At 35.5% G+C, this 13,748-nt stretch overlaps 1 protein-coding gene across 1 annotated transcript in view; it reads right to left on the bottom strand.

The window, feature by feature from the left end:
- Positions 1–13,748, bottom strand: part of Fbw5 (F-box and WD repeat domain containing 5) — a 136,319-nt gene that overhangs the window by 31,552 nt on the left and 91,019 nt on the right. The window contains exon 2 of the mRNA XM_067089688.1: positions 8,654–8,889. The gene's annotated coding sequence lies outside the window, so the exon portion shown is untranslated. The remainder of the gene's footprint in view (positions 1–8,653; positions 8,890–13,748) is intronic.

Here is a 13,748-nt window from a genome sequence, read left to right as displayed (position 1 = left end):
ACTAACTCACTTGAAAGTAGCCAGGCTAAAACACAGTGGCAGGTAAAGATTTATAATTCCGGAGAATATTAAAGGTCCTCAGAGCAATGTCCAAAATGATAGTTATAAAAAGGGCAAAGAGTGGCGATCTCTCAACAGAATTCCATGAATTTTTTTTAAGAAGACACAATTATGGGATTTTTCCCTTCAAAGATATGTGGCAATAATTAGCTTATTCGATCTTTCCTCATTCTATTTCTACATTCGTACAAATGCGCACACACACGCGCATATATATATGTATATAGGCATATATATATATATATATATATATATATATATATATATATATATTATCCAGCAATGGTATATTTCCCCTGACAAGGGATGGCCTCAAGAGAAAATGCAAGATATCCCTAACTGTCACATTCATACTTTAAAAGCTGAATTGTGGATGAACTCCCTATATGAAAAATGTCTCAACCTAGGGCTCATTAGCAGTACATTTACCTCCTTACAAAAACTGCACCATTTCCCTCTATCTTGTATGAATTCTCTCGTTCCTAAGATAATCATACCATGCCTTCTGTTCCAGTGCCCCTTTTAGACCAATTTATTCAGGTTTTTAGTTTTCTGTAAAAGAAAACTATTGTGCCGGCTTTTTCTGTCAGCCCTCAGATCTTAAAAACTACTGAGGCTAGAGGGCTGCAAATTGGTATGTTGATCATCCATCTTCCAATCATCAATTATACCAAATTGCAGCCCTCTAGCGTTAGTAGTTTTTATTTTGTTTAAGATTAAAGTTAGCCATACTTGTGCTTCTGGCAACGATATAGGATAGGCCACCACCGTGCCGTGGTTAAAGTTTCATGGGCCGCGGCTCATACAGCATTATACCGAGACCACCGAAAGATAGATATGTTTTCGGTGTCCGTGATTAGACGCTGTAGCAGCTGTACAGAAAACTCGATTGTGCCGAAGAAACTTCAGCACATTTTTTACTTGTTATAAGTCTTTCTCTCCTCCTTCTTCCTAACACTTGAAGCAATTTACTTTTATCAGCAAATTATCGTCATCATCCATTCCTTACTTTCTCCATACCACTCAAACGCCCCTGTTTCATCTTTTTCACCCACACTAACCTTTTACATCTTCTGTGGGTCTCTACATTTTCTTACTCTTTCATTTTTATGAAGCCACGTGCAGTATACTGGGCCAACAGCCCGACTCAGTAGATTCGACCCATTTTCTTTTATCTCACCTGGCATCCACATTTAATTTCCAGAAAGGCTTAACAGTTCCTTTGTACATTTGAACTTTGATTTCCACAGATGTTTCAAGTTTCTTTCATTCCAAGACTTTTGTATAGCCTACACCCTGCTGCCTCACTTGTTTCGCCTATCCTGCGATTCACGTCCTCTTTTTAGTTTTCTGTAAAAGAAAACTATTGTGACAGTTTTGTCTGTCCATCCACACTTTTTCTGTCCGCCCTCAGATGTTACAAACTACTGAGGCTAGAGGGTTGCAAATTGGTATGTTGATCATCCACCCTCCAGTCATCAAACGTACCAAATTGTAGCTCTCTAGCCTCTGTAGTTTTTATTCTATTTAAGGTTAAAGTTAGCCATAATCGTGCATCTGACAACGCTATAGAACAGGCCACCACCGGCTCTGTAGCTGAAAGCTTCATGGGCCGCGGCTCATACAGAAAATTAGATTTTCTTTACACGAGTCCTAAAAGGGCATCTTCATTCTCATCCCAGGGGCAGGTTAGAGCCTTGAGCCTTGAATAAAAGGTCTGAACCTTCAACATGACTCCAGGGAGAAGCTGGCCTTGAGCACTTTCTAAATGGATAATTAACTTTGCTTTCAAAAGTTCTGCATGTTAGGGGATACTCCGTGGTGTAGTCTACTATGTAATTAATATAAATAATGGATTTTAGAGCTGAAGTGGTCTCCAAAACTTCTGAACTTACTAAAATCCGCAGGAGGTATTTAGTTGCCATAATTATATGTACAGGAAAAGCAGAAAATGTTTCTGGGGGTTTGTTCAGTTGGGCTATCAACAAAAATGTCTTCATTTTATTCTTTTGTAATTTTCCGTAGGTAATGGAAGAGGCTAAGAACTTTCTGCTGGACAATTCAGCATAATAATTTCATCAAAGTCACTCAAGGAAATCAGGATAACACTTAATGTAATAAAGCAACGCTTCCTTTCTGTGGCACTCTGAAAGCCATACTTCCTGGACAATGAATATCCGAGTTTTGGTGGCGCAGTGGTATGATTCTCGGCTACCAGTCGAGAGGGACGGGCTTCAAATCACACCCACTGATGTCTTGGATTGCACTGCTGCAAAAATCCGGCAGCCTGTCAACCTAATGGTTTGAAAAAACCTGAGAGGTTCAGTAGGAGAATAGGTACCAGCCCTCGGGCTAAGGGAGTTAAACAGTGGGCCTAGTGACACACTGGCCATGTGTCATAGGCATTGGGACCTGTCCCCCCACTACCTGTCGGCCTAAGAAACAGGAGATCAGCGCCTGTCCTATGAGCCTACAGAGGCCAAGGAGAACTTTAACTTTAACTAGATAATATTCAAGGACTCTTACTTACCTAGGAAATGGATGGCGACCCCTTACAGTTGGTTGGGGAGAATGCTGACACACCACAAGGTAAAGGAAGTTATGCTGACTGAATAAGGATAATGCTGACACCATGCCTAAAGAATATGGAGAATGCTGACTTATAATGAAGGATACTGACTGATTACGGATAATGCTGACACAATACTTAAAGAATGTGGAGAATGCTGACATATAATGAAGGATACTGACTGATTAAGGATAATGCTGACTCAATGCCTAAAGAATATGGAGAATGCTGACATATAATGAAGGATGCTGGCTGAATAAGGATAGTGCTGACACCATGCTTAAAGAATATGGAGAATGCTGACGTATAATGAAGTGTGAAGAAGGACAGTGCTGACATATTGTAAGATGAACAAAGGGGATTGAATTAGAATGCTGACACATTGCAAGGTGAAGGTGTAGAGAAGATAATGCAATGCAAAGGGAATTAAGAGACCGATGACGCATGGAGAGGTAAAAAAAGTAGGAGAATTTTGGAAATCATTCATTGCTTTTATGCTTTCTGATTTCAGGCGTTCCCAAAAAAGGGGGGTGGGGTTGAAATATAATTTTTTAAAGCATGCTATTACATTCCTGATCGCAAGTACTTCATCTGATACAAAATTCAACTTTGTATCTTGAAAAATAAAGAAATTAGAGCAGGTTGAATTTCTAAAACTTTGATGGCTTATAACTCAAACGTCTCATTTCTATAATATTTTTCTCCTAATATACGGGTTTGTTGTCTTTTTGCATTGTCTTTCGTTCGTCCCCGCCTCTCCCAGATAAAAGAAAATGAAATATGAAAATAATGAATAAAAGAAAATAAAAAGAACAATGTATCAGCAAAGTTATGTTGTGTTAACATTAGACATATTTTTGCTCGTTTTTATCAACAACTTTCCGTTTTAATATCCCGCTGTCCATCCTCCGCACAGACAAACAGACAGACAGGCGTAAACATACACGCATGCACATACACACAATTCAGGACTTACTGCATGAAGAGTATATGAATACATATATATATATATATAATATATATATATATGATATATGGATATATTCTTAAAATTTATCCCTCCTCATTTAGCAGCCAGTGAGTCATTTAGTCTGTGAAGCATTTTTCTCCTTTCATTTGACTGTAGGGCCAAGAAAACTTGGGGGTGCGATAGGACCAAGCGTATTTTTAACCAGAGAAAAGCAGTTAGCGCCAGTGTTTCACTCATGCAGGGACAGCCTCCCACCTCAGCTGACCTGGGATAGACAATAGGGACCCCCTTTTCACCCCCATCATGTGATATGGGATAAAGCCACTGTGGGCAGGGGGACATAGCCAGGCTTTGTGAGATAGGAACTTAACCTCTAAGTACTTAATCTTAAGGCCATTTTTCTCCACTCCTTTGCTGGCTGTATGACACTTTGCAGATCGACGGGCAGGCCTAGACTTCGAAGCAAACAACCGTGGTAGATACTGTTTTTCTCAGGAAACGGCAGACGACTCTAGACTCCAGTCTCGGAATAAGTTCGGCGCTTCCTTCCTTTTACGCTGGTAAAAACAATGACTTCAGTAACCGGCCAAGTCTCTATGTTTGTGTTAACATCTGCAGGCCAGTATACGTTGATCGCAATTAGTCAGTAAGCCAACTTTCCCCTGAAATTCCTTGATTTTTCCATTCCTTCAAAGACAATTTCTTCCTCCACAAAAGCATTGCCTTTGTTAAGTCACCCTATTCAGCATCCCATAAATCGCCCCATGACTTGCTTTGAAATCAACGAGTAATATGATTCAGTGATAAGTATTCAAATATCCCTTCCCTAGTGCAAAGTAAGGGCAAATTAGTCTAAGTGATATAAGTGTTTGATTCCTATATATATATAGACTTGTTGTTTAATGGATAGCAAGGGAGATTTCTTTGCTCTTCTGTGTTGTACTAACTCCTGACCTCTCTTACAGGAGGCATCCTATCCTGTCCAGTCTGCAAATATATGCCCCACTAGTGCTGACTGCCATTCAAATTCGCAACCATTCCTGGTCGCAGCCTGATGTCAAGAATCCGTTGCCCACACAGCAGTCATCTTAATTAGCTGATTGCCATTACCCTGGAATTCACCCCCTTCCAATGTATTACCGTCTGTGACTTGATGGGATTTTTACATAACAGTCATTTGTTATAACAGGGATTGTTGTATCCGTGGCCCTCCTATTTTCATTGCTTATTTGCAAATTACTGCATTATTGCTCTATACACCACATAATTTATGTTTGTAATTGGTTTGCATTTTACTTTCTTTTTGGTCTTGCATATTTGCCCCATTCTCTGTAAATAAACGTCTTTTTAAATTGTAAAAGAATTCTAATTCCAAATGGCGACCTTTCATTACTTACGTAAATCCAGGAAGTTTCCAAGGTGAGTTCCTGTAGTTTCTCCTTTTGTTCATAAATTCGGGGCCCCCTTGTCAGGCAGTCAATAAAAATAAACAGTTCCAATTCCCTCCTCCACCAAGGACCCAGTTTATGACAATATATATATATATAAATATATATATATATAAATATAAATATATATATATATATATATATATAAATATATATATATATATATTATATATAGAATATATATATATATATATATATATATATATATATATATATATATATATATATATATATATATATATATATATATATATATATATATATATATATATATTTATAGGTAGCTGTAGCATACATGGGGGTGTGGGGGTATGGAAAAAGAATAGTAAAAGCGGAGGAGAAAAATCGTCTAGGGCCAAAGTGGAGCGACGAAGACAAGTCCCGTTGTTGAGGTGTCAAGGCCCAACGGACCCCCTCCCCCCCTCCGTCTCCAGAGGAACCTTTTTCCTAGATGACCTCTCCAGTGCTTGGCCTCCTGCCTGTCACGGCCCTTACGCCTCTCTCTCTCTCTCTCTCTCTTTTGGAGAATATAGTACATCCTCGTCCCTCCTCCCCTTCCCCCTCCACCTCTCTCTCTCTCTCTCTCTGTAACTAAGACCTGACCCTGATTAGGTGATGACTCTTTGCTAGAGTTTGAGGGTATTACTCTATGTCTGTCTGTCTGTCTTATAGCTCCAGCTGTACCCTCTATCTACCCTTTCCTCTCTCTCTCTCTCTCTTTCTCTCTCTTCTGCTGTCCCTCCATCTTCTGTTTCTTCTTCCATTCTGTACTTCTTACCTCCTCCCTAACCCGTAAGCCTCCCCACCCCTACCCTCATCTCTCCATTGTCCTGCAACCTTTCTCTCTCTCTCTCTCTCTCTCTCTCTCTCTCTCTCTCTCTCTCTCTCTCTCGTCTCTGTCCCTGTTTTGAAACCCTCAACAGGGCTACTTGTTCTCAGCTAGTTGATGAAGCCTAAGTTAAACTAAAGGATGAGGGAGATTTTTTTTTTTTTTTTTTTTTACCTCGAAGCAGCATCACGGTGATTAAAAACGCTGGCCTAAGAATATACCTTTTTTTTTTTTACCCTCCATTGTTTTTTCCTTCTCCTTATTATTCAGGTCATTCTTTTTCCCCGTTCTTTCTGGTCTTTATTTATTCAGTTCTTGGTGGTTCAAGTTCTTCTCCTGCTCCTCCTTCTTCTTCTTCTTCTTCTTCTTCTTCTTCTTCTTCTTCTTCTTCTTCTTCTTCTTCTTCTTCTTCTTCTTCTTCTTCTTCACGGTTTTTGCTATTCCTACTTTGTGTGTGTGTCAGAGGTTCCTTGAAGTGATATGGAAATGGCTAAAGAAATCTTGAAATTATATGAAATAGACAAAAAGGAATCTTAAGAAAAATCTGTCCCTCAAAGACGACGCTTAAGAAAACTGTGTCCTTCTTGTTTGCTGGTTCAAAGGCCCTGCTTATCTTCTTTATTTATGTAGACTAAGAAAAAACAGTATTTCGCTTGTAGTAACTAGGTCAGTAGGCTTTGAATAATGATAAATATTAAGAATATAGAACTGAATGTGTGAAACAAAGTTCCTTGCAAAGACAAGAAATATAAGCACACGAACGAAGAATTAAAACAAAGAAGGCGATTGTCTTAATATCGTTTGTGGGTTTTGGCAAAATTCTGGAGAAAACATTAGGGTCGTAATGCATTGCATTTTCGCTGAAACTTCCGAAGTTCCATTTGCGCGACATTCTCAGCAGGGAGACTGTTCCACAGTCAGGAAGAATACCAGACATTTGAATGAAAAGGACAGAGGATCTGTAATAACGATAGTTGTCAGACTAGTAGCAGTTGTCTGTATTGAAACTGCTGGTAATAGTACAACCAGGACTCAGAGTGTGGTCTAACTTCCGGTAAACACCAGGCCTCTTACTGCCTTTGACACTTGACCACACCTGGAGCAAGGTGCTGCTTTTAGCCAACCGCCAACCAAAAGCTCGAGCTATGGACCCAGTCCAAATATTTTAAAAATTTCTTCACCTTCCTCTTCACGTCGCAGCAGTCTGTTACAATACTACGTAAAAACAATGAAAATGTTCAACCAATAGTATATCTTATACAAATACAGTATGCCAAAGAAGACTTCCATATATAGGCCTACCACAAGAACAAAAACACCTCCTCCAAACTTGCTGCGAACCGATACGGAAAGCTATCTGTTAAAGCAATCTACAAAATATCCGTAATCTACAAAAGTAAAAGTAATCTACAAAATTTCTGTAGGAGGTTAGACACCTAGCATGCCACATAAGCCTTAACGTTGGCAATGTGCACAAACTTTATTTGAAAATAATAATCTTGATATGAATTACGGTATATGACACGAGTCGCATGAACACTTGCAGAAGCAGAAAAAAAAGAGTAATTCCAAACAGCAACACCATAAAACAAGTAACGAATGAGCCGAAGTTTCTTCGGCGCAGTCGAGTTTTCTGTACAGCCGCTACAGCGTATAATCAAGGCCACCGAAAATAGATGTCTTTCGGTGGTCTCAGTACAATGCTGTATGAGCCGCGGCCCATGAAATAACCACTATCCGGTTATGACCTATCCTATATCGTTGCCAGAAGCACGATTATGGCTAATTTTAACTTAAGTAAAATGAAAAGTACTGAGGCTAGCGGGCTGCAATTTAATAAATTTGATGATTGGAGGGTGGATGATCAACATACCAATTTGCAGCCCTCTAGCCTCAGTAATTTTTAAGTTCTGAGGGCGGACAGAAAAAGTGTGGACAGAAAAAAGTGCGAACAGAAAAAGTGTGGACGGACAGACAAAGCCGGCACAATAGTTGTTTTCACAGAAAACTAACCAGCTGTCTGAACTCAGAAGTACACGGACTTCGCAGTGTTCTGAAAGTGTCCTTTGAAAACAACGGACAGACCTTAAATATGAATGAAAACATCCCGTTCGGAGACGATAAAACTCCGACCTAACACGAGAGGTGATTTGAGGAAAACACACTCCGCTCTCTCGATAAAAGCTCGGCGGCCTTTCACGTCACCGACGAGTGGTTTGTTTATCTCCAAACTGCGCCTGCGCGGATTCTCCTCAGGTGATGAGAGCGCCCGTAGAGAGCCTCATAAGAGCATATTGTGAGGACGGCTGGAACTCGTACCTAGAAATGCAAGGAAAAGAACTCTGTTTTGAGTTGTCTCAGAGGTAAATCACATGATATGTAACAGAACTGACCTATCCTAAACCTCGAGAGCTTAGATCAAATTATTGTTCATTGTTGGTGCCCCTGTCATAGTAACACAAGTTAAATTTTTTCAGCATGTATTACTTGTCAAGATTCTTTTAATTTCGTCAGTGAAGAAGAAGAAGAAGAAGAAGAAGAAGAAGAAGAAGAAGAAGACCAAAATTAATAATATATATATATATATATATATATATATAATATATATATATATATATATATATATATATATATATATATATATATATATATATATATATATATATATATATATATATATGTGTGTGTGTGTGTGTGTGTGTGTGTGTGTATCGTTAATAACAAGCATAAGAGCACAAAGGTTTTCAAATAATAATAATAATAATAATAATAATTACCATTATCAATCCCATTACTATCCTACAGGCAAAAGGATTTCTATGACGTCATCAAATTCTAGCAAATTCAAGGAGTCCGAAACCCGACTCCTTAACGGCAGCGTCGTCTAACAAATCCTGACTGCAGGATCCTTGCGGGATATCGATGCAATTGCCCTTGTTGATTGCAGTCGTCCTAATTGTCCTACTTTGCAGGTGACATGCGCCCATTGGAAGGATTTGTGCCACAGCCAAGTCTGCGAAACAGGATTGGTAATCTTGAGGTGAAGGAGAAAAGAAGTTTTAGTTTTTGCAAAAATTTTTTTTTATTGATTTCTTTAGTAAATCAAAGTGGTCATTACAGGTCACGTCTGGTTTCTTTTCATAGATTTTGAAGGGGTGGGTACGATTGTCATTTGCTGTCAGTATTATAGAGTTGAAGAAATGTATGCTGGTTAGAAATATATGTATGCATGTATATATACTGTATATGTATAAACATTATATATATATATATATATATATATATATATATATATATATATATATATATATATATATATATATATATATATATCTATCTATATATATATATATATATATATATATACTGTATATAATCATGAAGTTACAAATGTCAAATTCACTACCTGGAATATCTCCGATGGAGAATTATCACCGAAGGGAATTTATATAAGTGATAGATGGATTGGTATTACTGGGAAACGAACCCATTCATCACTTATATAAATTCCCCTTCGGTGATAATTCTCCAACGGAGATATTCCCGAGGCAGCGTGAATTTGATATTCAGCGACATTTGTAGCTTTATGATTGTATATAAATCACGGTGTGATAAAAATTTCATATACTGTATATATATATATATATATATATATATATATATATATATATATATATATATATATATATATATATATATATATATATATATATATATATAACACATACTATGTACACATATATACAGTTTTATAACCGTTAATTGGTTAGAAATAAAGATATATGCACATAGATATACATATATATGTATGTATTTTTTTCTGGCGCAATCTTCTCTTCATTTTCTTCAAGTGCCAACGCACCCGTGACTTTCACAACACTCTGGCAGAACCTCAAATATCTCCAGTGGTTTTTTTTAGGTCATCAGAAGGAGATAAACAAAACCGCTTCAATACTACCAATAACCAACGGACTGATAGAAAAATAGATATACACAAAGCACACACACACACACACACACACACACACACACACACACACACACATATATAATATATATATATATATATATATATATATATATATATATATATATATATATATATACATATATATATATATAAACTTTATCACAGACACAATTGTTCTGTGCAGTGGTACAATTACTAACAGGACCTCATTCAAACTGGATGGTATCTAGTGGAGATATTTATTAAAAAAAGTTACAAGCTTTCTATGACATATAGTCTCCATTCTCAAGTATATATATATATATATATATATATATATATATATATATATATATATATATATATATATATATATATATATATACAGTATATATATGTATATATACATACATACATATATTTAATATGAATATTTTTCTCAGACGATTAGGCTGTAAATTTTTATCGATTCTAAAAATCAGGAGAAAAAGGGGAATAATTCAATGGCTATATTTCATTGTCGATTTCAGCAAAACATATCTCACAAATCTAATCCTTATTGCTTATTCGCAGGAGAATTCTTAGCTTTTACGATGGTGAGGGTGACAAGGAATTGTATAGAGTATATGTGTATAAAACACACATATTATATATATATATATATATATATATATATATATATATATATATATATATATATATATATATATATATATATATATATATATATATATATATATATATATATATACACACACATACTCATATATAAATATATATATATATATATATATATATATATATATATATATATATATATATATATATATATATATATATACATGAAATACGAAAGTACTTTGTCGTACTTCTGATAAATGTGAGGTAAGATCCACATTCATGTAATAAACACAGTGTATTAAAATATACATGTCATAAAACTTACAGACTTGTATTAAAAATAATTTACATGCGAACAAGTCCACAAAGTTGTTTTATAACACGAATTTCAGTGTGAACTTTCGTCCCCAGCTACTGTGGACTTGTCATCCCTTCACATCCTTTGAATTGGGTATAACCTAATTTACTCAATCATTTCAGATCAACTGAACAATCCACAATAGTTGGATCCCTTCTGGACTGTCAAAAGATCAATAATCAGGTGTTTTCTAGATCCACTACCATTCTTTCTAGATTAACAATCATCCCTTCTGGATCAACTATCATCCTTCTAGATCCACTATCATCCTTTCTAGATCAACAATCATCCCTTCTGGATCAACTGTCATCCCTTCTAGATCCACTACCATTCTTTCTAGATCAACAATCATCCCTTCTGGTTCAGATAACCATTCTTTCTAGATCAACAATCATCCCTTCTGGATCAACTATCATTAGATCAATCATCCCTTCTGGATATCACTTTTCATCCCTTCTGGATCAACTATCATTCCTTCTAGATCCATATCATTTTTAGCAACTATTGTCCAGATAAACTTATTCCTTCTAAATCAACTATCATCCCTTCTAGATCCACTATCATCCTTTCTGGATCAACTGTCATCCCTTCTGGATCACCTGTCATCCCTTCTAGATCCACTATCATCCTTTCTAGACCCACTATCATCCTTTCTAGACCCACTGTCATCCTTTCTGGATCAACTATCATCCTTTCTGGACCAACTGTCCTCCCTTCTAGATCCACTATATCATCCTTTCTAGATCAACTATCATACCTTCTGGATCAACCATCATCCCTTCTAGATCCACTATCATCCTTTCTACATCAACAATCATCCCTTCTGGATCAACTGTCATCCCTTGTAGATCCACTATCATCCCTTTTGGGTCCACCATCATCCCTTCTAGATCAACTATCTTCCTTTCTAGATCTTCTGCGGCGCTGCTCGCCAGAGACGGATGGCAGTTTCTGTAATGAAACCACAGAGTCAACTTGATCAATTGTCAACCAATTCCAACTCGGCAGCAATGGCGCATCCGCTGTTTCCACTTGGATGACAATAACGCAGGTGTATCAGTCACCTGTTTCTCATCCTTCGAGGGAAATGCAATCAAATGTAATTGTAAGGCGTATTTTTGCATTTTCCATAGATGCAAAAATGGTATTTTTTACGCGAATGCATGCTTTGAGTTTGCGCTAACTTTATTAAGCAAAATTTTCTCCTCAGATAAACTGTATTACCATTTTTTTTAAAAGAAAATCCAAGATGGCTGACAGGTGGCGCCATCTACAAGTGGCCAGAGCATATCATCTCACAGGGCTTTTGACTTTTAATTTCTATGTGAAATATTACGAGTTCTGTTCAATAACTTTTCGACTTTTCCCAATAAAATTAATTTTGTAGACGAAAGATATAAATAAAAATGATCCGAACAAAGAAATAAAGAGAAACCGTACTGGTTTCGTCCCTCAATATTTCAAAAATAAAAATATATATCCACTTTATCAAATCAAGTAGCACATCAATTTGTAACATGAAATTAATGATAAAATGTTACGGGAGACGAAAACTCTTCCACTACAAAATGGACTGGGCATTTAGGCAAAAGGCAACGAATTTTATAATTGAAATGACATTTGATTGCGTAAGAGTGTCATCCGCAGATTTTATTTTAGAGAATAACATGGTCAATTCCTTTTATTTTTTGTCTGTTGAATTCCCATTGACGACTCGACGCCGAAGCTTTGTCCGTACGTGACACAGAAAATTCATGAACAGGTCGTGTAAGTTCTTGGCAAGTTTCAAGCGGTAAATGAGGAGTATGTATATATATATATATATATATATATATATATATATATATATATATATATATATATATATATAATCAGAAAGCTACAAACGGTGTGTGTGGTGATATCACAAATGCAAAAACACCTGAGTTCGAGAAATTCATTAACTGAGGTCGCTGGTTCGAAGTTCTCGGTAACATATATGAAAATATATTATTTACGAGGTTTTAATTGGATATTAAAGGACGTTTGTAGCTTTCTGATTGTATATGAATCACGGTGATGTGATAAATAGTCATATATATATATATATATATATATATATATATATATATATATATATATATATTATATAAATTGTACCTATATGCCTGTATACACACACACAATATATATATGTATATATATATATATATATATATATATATATATATATATATATATATATATATATATATATATATATATATATATATATATATATATATATATATTTGTATATAAATATAAACATTATGTATATATATATCACACTTCAATAACACACATATACATACATATATATATATATATATACACATAATACATTCATAAATATATATATATGTACATATACATATATGCATATATATACGTATATATGTGTGTGTGTGTGTGTGTAAATTAAAAATAGCCCATTTAGCTTGTACATTCCTTCTACAATTCTTCCTTCCAGTACTTGCTTCTAGAAATTTACGTTTTACAACGACCTTACAGTACGTAACCTTTCCTTTGGCGCCTTCCAAATTAGTGGAATGACACCACTCACTGGTAAACTGAGGGAGAATCTTCTCATATTGTGTTTGTGTTTTGAACGTACTGCTAGCATAGTACTACATTTTAACATATCGTCACTTTTTTATTTGGAAAGTGTCCAATATTCATTTTATCAATTTTTTGAGTTATCTGCACCGATGGTGATTTTGTCGCAGACTTCCTGTTTCAGGAAAGTATCAAGTCTGTCTCTCTCACTATACAAATATATATATATATATATATATATATATATATATATATATATATATATATATATAAGTATATATATATATTTATATATATAATATATATATATATATATATATACATTTATATATATATATATATATATATATATATATATATATATATA

Source organism: Macrobrachium rosenbergii, chromosome 46 (genome assembly GCF_040412425.1).
Source record: "Macrobrachium rosenbergii isolate ZJJX-2024 chromosome 46, ASM4041242v1, whole genome shotgun sequence".
Lineage (NCBI taxonomy): Eukaryota > Metazoa > Arthropoda > Malacostraca > Decapoda > Palaemonidae > Macrobrachium > Macrobrachium rosenbergii.
This window is presented reverse-complemented; position numbering and strand designations above follow the sequence as displayed.